The sequence below is a fragment of the Aegilops tauschii genome, chromosome 1, assembly GCF_002575655.3.
Source record: "Aegilops tauschii subsp. strangulata cultivar AL8/78 chromosome 1, Aet v6.0, whole genome shotgun sequence".
Taxonomy (NCBI): Eukaryota; Viridiplantae; Streptophyta; class Magnoliopsida; order Poales; family Poaceae; genus Aegilops; species Aegilops tauschii.
The window spans coordinates 262985246-262994461 of record NC_053035.3 but is presented as its reverse complement, the minus strand read 5'-3'; the positions used below and the strand labels follow the sequence as shown (position 1 = coordinate 262994461).

Here is a 9216-nt window from a genome sequence, read left to right as displayed (position 1 = left end):
AATGGTGTCCCAGGACGTCAATTCCATTGCAGGTGTGGCGTTCGCCAAGGTGACCCCTCGTCACCCCTAATTTTTGTTCTGGCCACGGATTTATTACAAGCTGCAATCAATGATGCCTTTGCCAGAGATCTCATCAAGATGCCATTCCCAAGAAATAACCAAAAAGACTACCCGGTAATCCAATATGCAGATGACATGATTCTCGCAATGTCGTCTTGTCCATTGCAAGCAACAACCATCAAGAACATTCTTTCAGACTATGCAACCTCCATTGGTTTAAATATTAACTTCCACAAATCCACCCTAATCCCGATCAACTGTGATGAATCAGTCTACACCAGTTTGGCCAACATCTTTGGGTGTGTCATGGGCAAGATGCCATTCACATACCTTGGTCTCCCCATGGGATCAACAAAGCCCACTATGCATGATCTTATGCCACTGGTTTGTCGTGTGGAAAGAAGGCTATCAGCGACACTCAATATGATATCCTATGGAGGCAAGTTATCATTACTAAATTCGGTAATAACTTCCCTCATTATTTTTGCTATGTGCACGCTCAAACTCCCCGCTGGAATCATTGAACTTTTGGATAAGATTCGCAGAAAGTGCCTTTGGACCAAGAAAACGGACCAAGGCGACAAATGTAACTCGCTTGCTGCATGGGACATGGTTTGCACACCAAAGAAATGTGGAGGTCTTGGGGTCCTAAATTTGAGAATCCAGAATGAGGCTTTACTTCTCAAATTCCTACACAAGTTTTATAATCATTGGGACCTTCCTTGGGTGGACTTACTTTGGAGCACATACTACACTACCAAGATCCCACACGCTACCGAATCATGCGGTTCATTCTGGTGGCAAGACGTCACTAAGCTAATGCCAACATACAGAGGGATCACTCAGATAACTGTGAACAATGGATCAGATAGTCTTTTTTGGGAAGACATGTGGCTGGGTGAAATTCTGGCCAAAACTCACCCACGAGCTTTCTGATTTTCCAAAGACGAGGACATCTCGGTCCGTGAATTCCTGGGGATCACCAGCTTGTAGGAAACGTTCCACCTCCCACTCTCAGCGCAGGCACATGAAGAAATCAGAGAGTTACAACAAAAGACCTCGGAAGTACAACTGGCCGAGCATTCAACTCATGATGATTGGACATGCATTTGGGGATCTCCTCACTATTCGGCCAATAAATTCTATGCCTTCTACTTCCGAGACATCCAAGCCCATCCAGCCTATACGTGGCTATGGAAATCAAAAGCAACTATGAAAATCAAAGTTTTCGGATGGTTACTACTATCAGATAAATTGAATACCAGAACCATGCTAAAAAGGAGGCATTACAACATTGGTAACAACTTTGGCTGCCTATTATGTTCAACATGCACGGATGAAACAGTAGAGTGCCTATTCTTTGAATGCCCTTTTAGTCTACAATGCTGGTCAGATATTGGAATGCAGGGCTACACCCAAGGCAATAGATTGGAATGGGTTGAATCAGCTAAAACCTCATGGAACGGACCCTTGTTCATCGAAATCCTCCTGCAATCAGCTTGGAGCATATGGAAAGAAAGAAACAACAAGCATTTCAGAGGAATCACACCATCAAGAAGCTCCTGGCTAGCTAGGCTGAAGGAAGACCTATCCCTCCTCATTTACAGGGTGGGAGAAAAGAATAAACCATTTTTACTTTCTTCTTAGATACCTTGTAATAAGTACCTCCTCCTCCACCCCCAAAGTGGGATGGAGTTGTAAATTGAAATCCATGTACAACACCTGATTTATTAATTTAATTCATAGTAGGAGCCTCTCCTACTGTTTTAGTGGTCAAAAACCAGACGAAAGGGGCCTACTTCTGATGAAGTAGGCACTCAACAGTGAGCTCCTTAGGGCCAATCTCACAATTTTAACCCTGATGCAGAGCATCCTACGGACATCACCATGTCAAGAGTCCATTTGGCAAGTGACACGTGCGACATCTACTCCACATACATAAAAGGTGAATCATCTCCTTTACACATGTTCACTTCACCCCTTCGAGGATGGTATACTACTTGACACTCCCCTCATGTGCATGCATACGTACTCTCGGAGCTTCCCGGATGACGAGGAGGAGTGCAAGCGCCAAGGAATGACTACACCATCCACGAGGGAAGCAAGGAAGCAGAGGCGGAAGAAGACGAAGCTACATAAGCTACAACTGCCGGACATCTCGGCCAAGGCCGGACATCCGGTGCCTGTGCGCCGAAGGAGCTGCACCAACGTCGGCCAGATGCATCAGTGGCCGGACATACGAAGTTACACATCGGGCCGGACATCCAGCCACCTGCCGGGTATCCGGCGAAGGAGACCCGTGGCCAGCAGAAGATTGCCCACCGTCGGGCCGGACATCCGGCCACACCTTGGACATCCGACGCCTCACGAGAGGCCGGACATCCGCCCCCTGCCGGATATCCGGCGCCTACCTACGCGCATGGAGAGGGCCGAAGCCCATGTATCTCTCTTTCCCACCTCCCACTTCGTGGCTAGACTATGTATAGGCATCCCCCTCCTCCATTCTAGGGTTAGCAAAGTGATAGCTCATTCTAGTTGAGCTTTGCTCCTTACCTCTACTCCTCTTGAGAGGGAGAGACACTCCCATGGATTTCAAGGCCTCTATGGGAGAAGATCCCGAGGGATTCAAGAACCCCATTGTGGGAAGGATCTATCTAGATCATCAAGACCTCATCTCCTCTTGGATTTGGGATGAACTCTTAATAACCCACAAGTGTAGGGGATCATTTGTAGCCTTCTTCGATAAATAAGAGTGTCGAACCCAACGAGGAGGCAGAACAAATATTCCCTCAAGTTCTATCGACCACCAATACAACTCTACGCACACTTGTCGTTTGCTTTACCTAAAACAAGTATGAAACTATTTTGCAAGAATAAAACTACGAGTACTTTGCGAGAATAAAACTACGGATAAATTGCAAGGTAATAAAAGTGGATAGCTTTTGTCAACAAGAAAGTCATTTGTCCCTAGGCAATCGATAACAAGTACTGGTAATCATTCTTGTAATTTTATATGAGGGAGAGGCATGAGCTAACATACTTTATCTACTTGGATCATATGCACTTATTATTGAAACTCTAGCAAGCATCAGCAACTATTAAAGATCATTAAGGTCGTGAAACCCAACCATAGCATTAAGTATCAAGTCCTCTTTATCCCATACGCAACAACCCACCTACTCGGGTTTAAGCTTATGTCACTCTCGCAACCCACCATAAGAAAAACATGAACGTATTGCAACACCCTACAACAAGGACCCCTCACGTTTGCGCGAGACGGAGGGCACCGTAGGACAGCACCATAAATGAAATATACAATCATACCAACCAAGATCACGATTAACTCACAGGACAAAACGGATTTACTCAAACATCATAAGATAACCATCGATCATTGGAAAATAATATATGGAGTTGAGCACCATGTTAACTAGAGATTACAACGGGGAGAAGGGGTGTTACACCACTGCATAGAGGGGGAGAAAGTTGGTGTTGACGGTAGCAAGATTTTTGATGTAGATCGTTGTCACGATCCTAGCCCCGGCGTTCCGACGCCACCGGGAGAGAGGGGGAGAGAGTCCCCTCCTTCTTCTTCTTCCTTGGCCTCCCCCCCTAGATGGGAGGAGAGTTCCCCCTCTGGTCCATGGCCTCCATAGCGGCGGAGGGGCGGGAGCCCCTTCGAGATTGGATCTCCCTCTCTGTTCTCTCCTGTTTCGCGTTCCCCAGATCTGGCCGAAAACCATTTCTTATATTCCGGGAGATCCATAACTCCGATTGTGCTGAGATTTTAACACGATTTTTCCCGGATATAAGCTTCCTTGCGCCCGAAGTAGAGCCCTAACCGACGTACGAGGTGAGCACAACCCACCACCACGCGCCTGGGGCCTGGGGCGCGCCCAGGTGTCTTGTGGTGTGTGTGGGCCTCCGTTTGCGGTGATTCCAACTCCCAAAAATAAAAAATATTCCAAAATAATTCTCCGTAAAATTTTATTGCATTTGGACTTCGTTTGATATGGATTTTCTGCGATACAAAAAACATGCAACAAACAGGAACTGGCACTGGGCACTGGATCAATAGGTTAGTCCAATAAATCATATAAAAAGTTGCCAAAAATATGTGAAAGTTGTATAATATTGGCATGAAACAATCAAAAATTATAGATACGATGGAGACGTATCAACTCTACCTTGTATCTTTCCCCTTGATTGTTCATGTACCTTTTTGTTCTTGTGTGTTTGATTGCCTAGTGGGTGTGTGATTGAACTTGTTCCCAAGTGCTCCTCTTGTGATTTCTCCCCGCTCTTCCCTGTGTTCTTTGTGTTCTTCGAGGAACCCCCGTCCAATTCGTGAAAGATCAATGATTGGGGTTCCACCCTACATCAAACCCCCCATCCTTTGTGTAGTACTAACATGAAGTAGAGCCAGAGTGGACGCCACCCGGACAGAGGATTTCTTGTGAAGCAAAGTACCATCAAGTGGAAGATTCAGTTCCACAAAGCCTTTCTTGTCATTGCGAAGACCACACATAGCTCTGTAGTCACCAAAGGAGTAGCCCTTTTAGTGAGTTTGTATCTCTGACGCCCACAAGGTGCAACCACCAAATCTAGCATCTCAGTGTCACTTGAATTCTTGTCCAGATCAAAAGGCGTGTGCTTCTTTGTGGTGGTACATCAAGCAAAGGCGTCAGAATCAAAATATTTGAAATCTAAAGTAGACTGTGTCTATGGAGGGGCCCAACAAATCACTTCTCAGCCCTAGAACACGATCCATCACTGTGCCCAGTCCCTCTGAAGAAATAGGAACCCCTACATCTCCCCAAGTGTTCTAAAGACAAGCTTCAAGGCCCATAACCATCAACATGTTGTTACCCAAAATGGCAGACCGAAGAAAATTAGGACCAGAGGCGGCCAGCTCATACAATCTCTTATGCATTATGACCACATGAAAGACAACTTGAACATGGAAACCAACCCTTGGAAAGAAATTGGTGCAATATCGCAGGAACAAACCTCTGAAGGGATAAAAAAATTGAATATGAAAAAGTGACTATTTTTTGTTATACACTGGACATTTTTAAAATACTCATGGAAACATTTTTTAATATAAGTTGAACATTTTTGTAATATACAATGAACTTTTTGGTCATATATGGTGAACTTTTTTTATAAAGCAGAAGTTTTTGAACAATTTTTTTAATAAATGGTGAACTTTTTAAAATGTATTTTTTTCAATTTTTAATAGGTTCTTATATATTGAAAATCCTAAAATAATTTCAAACAACCTTTTTTTGGAACAAAGCCGACTGACTGAAGTAACGAAAAAATACTGCTCAATAGAGCGGGCCACGTATGAACCAGCGCGAAGCCTCATCTACTTGACGCTAACAAACGTTGGGTCTCCTCTCCAAGTTCGGCTCAAACCAATCATGGAAAATGCAATTCGGTGCTTCTAGCGCCGGTTAAGGTGTTAATGGTAGAAAGCGCTCACGCATCGTATGGTAGTTCCTATGAGGGCCGACCCATGTAAATCCTTTTCCCACCAATTTTGGGAACCTTATAGAAGGTTTGCAAGTTTCTCTAAGGCAGTTTTTCATTTTAGTTTTTCTAAGACGGGTTTTGTTTGGTTCTTTCTCTTTTCTTTTTTTTCCCTTTTTCTCCTTTTTTCATTCGTGAACACTTTCCGTGAACCTTTGCTCAAATTAATGAGGTTTTCAAATTTGTGAACATTTTTTTATTGAATTTGTAAAAATTAAAAAATATGAAGATATCTCTATCACCATTTTAAAAAAAAGTGGTAGTCGTTTTTTTTTCAGAGAGCAAAGAACAACGAAGAGTGCAACCCAACTAGCGTGGCCGAGCGAGACCATCTATATGACACGCACTACATCAAACGGACGCCCGAGACACAGGGTGTGCCTCGACTGGGCCAGCCCATTAGTGTAGTAGCGGCACACTTACTGTAGCAAGCTGGTTAATGTAGCGGGTTTTTTTGTGTTCTTACAGAAGCACGAAAAACAAATATATGTTTTTTTAAAACGCCAATAGTTTTTGGAAAATATGAAAAATACTTTTTAGTCATGAACATTTTTCGAAAATGTAAATTCTTTTAATAATACTGAACATTTGTTTTTGAGGAAAGAACATATTTGAAAAGCACGAACAAATTTAGAATTTGTGAACATTTTTTTGTTGGAAAAATAGATTTTTTTAAATGAACAAAGTTGAATGTGCATTTTTTTTAAAGTATATGAAATTTTCTTAACATTTTTAAAAACAAACAGAATTACAATTTTTGGACCTTTTAGATATGCGAAGAAATTTTGAATAATGCAAACAAAAAATGAAAATTTTGAATTTTGTTTTAAAGGCATGTTTCCTTTTTTGAGGGAGAACCTATTTCCAATAGACGTCCGCCGTACATGGCGTGGTACATTTAGTTGGGCCTAGTCTAGGCCAGTAAGCTATGACCCCATATACTATTGAAGCCTACGAAGTCTACCGGACAAACTCGGTGCACATCATTGGATTTGAATCAAACGACAGCACAAGGGCATCCACGTAACCTTGCTTTGGGCCAACAACCCCCTGCTCGGGTTCCTCCTTCCCCTCCTTCCCCCACCTTATAAATTCACATGAGGTGGCTGCTCCCGCAGCATAGCCAACAAAATTATCTATCAACCAGAGATAAATCACTATGCACGTGACGAGCTTCGTCTCTCCATTTTCTCTTGTCGATCTTAGCCAATCTATTTGTTTTGGCCCATAATTTCTTTTAATTTTATTGTATTTCTTATGATATTGTTTGCTCAACATCTCTTCATCTCATGGTAACATCAACGAGCAATTATTCAGGCAGCCCTTTGTTTATTACAATTTCTATGGAGGTGTTGTGTTGCTTGGAGATTAAATCTTCTGCTCTTCAGATCAGCTGAGGGGGCGCTTGCTTCCCTCTTCGAAGTTGGCCTAGTAGTCTTAAGAACAATCCAATTCGTATTTGTATATAAATTTATTTTATTTTGATTAATGGTAACTCTTTTGGATAATTCTAGAACTTGCTGATCTGATATTTTCTATACTATTAAGTATTAAAGATGGAGCCATCCATCCAACCTTGTCCCCTAAAGCTGTTGTCTCTTTTTTTAAGTCCGCAAGCTCAAAATAATAGCATATCAAATCGTCAATGATAACATTCAAATGCAACAGTAGTTATAATTTAAATATTAGAATCCAACTAAGTTTTCAAATAAAAAAATTAAATTTGAATTCAACTCGTACGTATGTTGTAGTTGTCGCCTTTAACCGGCCGCAAATGTTTAATCAAATCTTCCTTGAGCTACTCATGTGTTGCTCGATGCCGAATTTGTTGATGCATTTGAACAAACTCATCAAACATGGCCAAATTCTGATCTGAAAGTTGGTTCATTGCTTTTCATATATGAAAACTGGAGACTGAGAGACTCAATCAAGGAATCATTTCTCTAATACCTAAGGTGCCTCATGCTGATATATAATTCAGAATTTCAGGCCCATATGTTTGTTGAATGTTAGTTACAAGATACTAACTGAAGTTTTAGCTAATAGATTGTGGGTGATCACTGATAAGGTTATGGGGAACATACAAAATCAAGGAAAGATACATCATGTAAAGTTCCATTTTGCCGCATGAGATTACATGAGGTATGATCTGCTCAAACTTCAAGGGTGCTTCTCAAGATAGACTTTGAGAAAGCATATGATAAAGTACAATGGTCCTTTTTGTATCAAATCAGGCAGCTCAAGGTTCTGGAGATAAATGGTATGATTGGGTGATGAGAACTGTCAAAGGAAGGAGAGTTGCCATTAAGGTGAATGACAATATTGGACCTTACTTCCCCACATTCAATAGATCGAGAAAGGGGGATCCTTTATCACCATTATTGATAATTGTTGATGGGCTAGCCATGATGATCAAGCAAACACAAGACCAGGTAGTGATTGGAGGTGTGGTGCCTCACTTGATTGATGGTAATTTAGCCATTCTTCAGTATGTTGATGATACAAATTTTCTATTGGAGGATAATATGTGCAAAGTGAGGAGTCTGAAATACATACCATGCCTATTTAAAGATGGCATGATGGATTGGAAATTTGATTTTAGTTAAATATGGAGTGGTTCTCACAAATGCCCGCCTTTATATATGTTCTCCTTTCTGAGAGCTCCAAAAGGTGTATTGAGAAAAAAAATGTATTCGAGGGACGCTATAAGGAGTCAGCAGTGGGTCTGAGGGGGTGAGAGGGAGGGGCAACCGGTATGTGAGAAATCGAAAGGGAATGAGACACTTAATGAGAAACGCTACACCTACATGAATTAATCTACGAAATTAACTTATGCGCAGGTGTGGCATTTGTTGGTTGGATGGAAATGAAGGGTAGGGGCGGTAGGTTGGCAAGAGGTTTAGTGGGGAATCGGGAGGATTCGTAAGCTTATTTCATAGATTAGTTCTCCTTTTTCTTTGAGAGAAAGCCTTCATGGTATGAGTGCAGCGATTCGGTGCCCAGGCTCATCTACACCCAGTCAGAAAAAAAATCATAAAAAAATCCATTTTTTGCATGGTAGATAATTTATTTTGTGAGGTCCACTTTAATTTTCAGATCATTTGGACATCTGAGTAGCTCTCAGCAAAAAAGAAAAACAGGAAAACAGTAAACTTTTTTAGAGACCCCAAATTTGTCTCTTTTGCTGAGAGCTACTCAGATGTCTAAATGATTTAAAAATTGGAGCAGATCTCACGCACCAAATTATCTACCATGCAAAAAAATTAGAATTGTTTGAATTTTTCTATTATTTGTTATGATTTTTTCTTCAGTACATGTGCAAATGAGCCTGGACTCAGAAATGGATATTCGTTCATGGCATCTTTATTCATTGTGTAAAATAGTTACATCATCAGCAAGTTGCGTACTAAGATATCTGTAGGACATTGATTAAATTTAACAATTGCAATAACTCTACACAAAAAGGTACATTCTTCATATCCGCCGCGACCCTATAGAGTTTCCTTAATCTCCCATTGTTATCATCACCAATCAGACTGCACAATTAATCTCGTGCCTCCAATCTCTCAAGCTAAGAGGAGACCATCTCTCAAAGCAAGGGTTTTCATTGTAGCGGCATCG

General features: G+C 41.6%; 1 non-coding gene across 1 annotated transcript; it reads left to right on the top strand.

Annotated features, from left to right (window-relative positions):
• Positions 1 to 6910: 6910 nt before the first annotated feature.
• LOC120973084 (small nucleolar RNA snoR77) lies at positions 6911 to 7043 on the top strand. The gene has a single exon (XR_005767205.1). It is a non-coding gene; the product is annotated as a small nucleolar RNA snoR77 (small nucleolar RNA).
• Positions 7044 to 9216: the final 2173 nt, after the last annotated feature.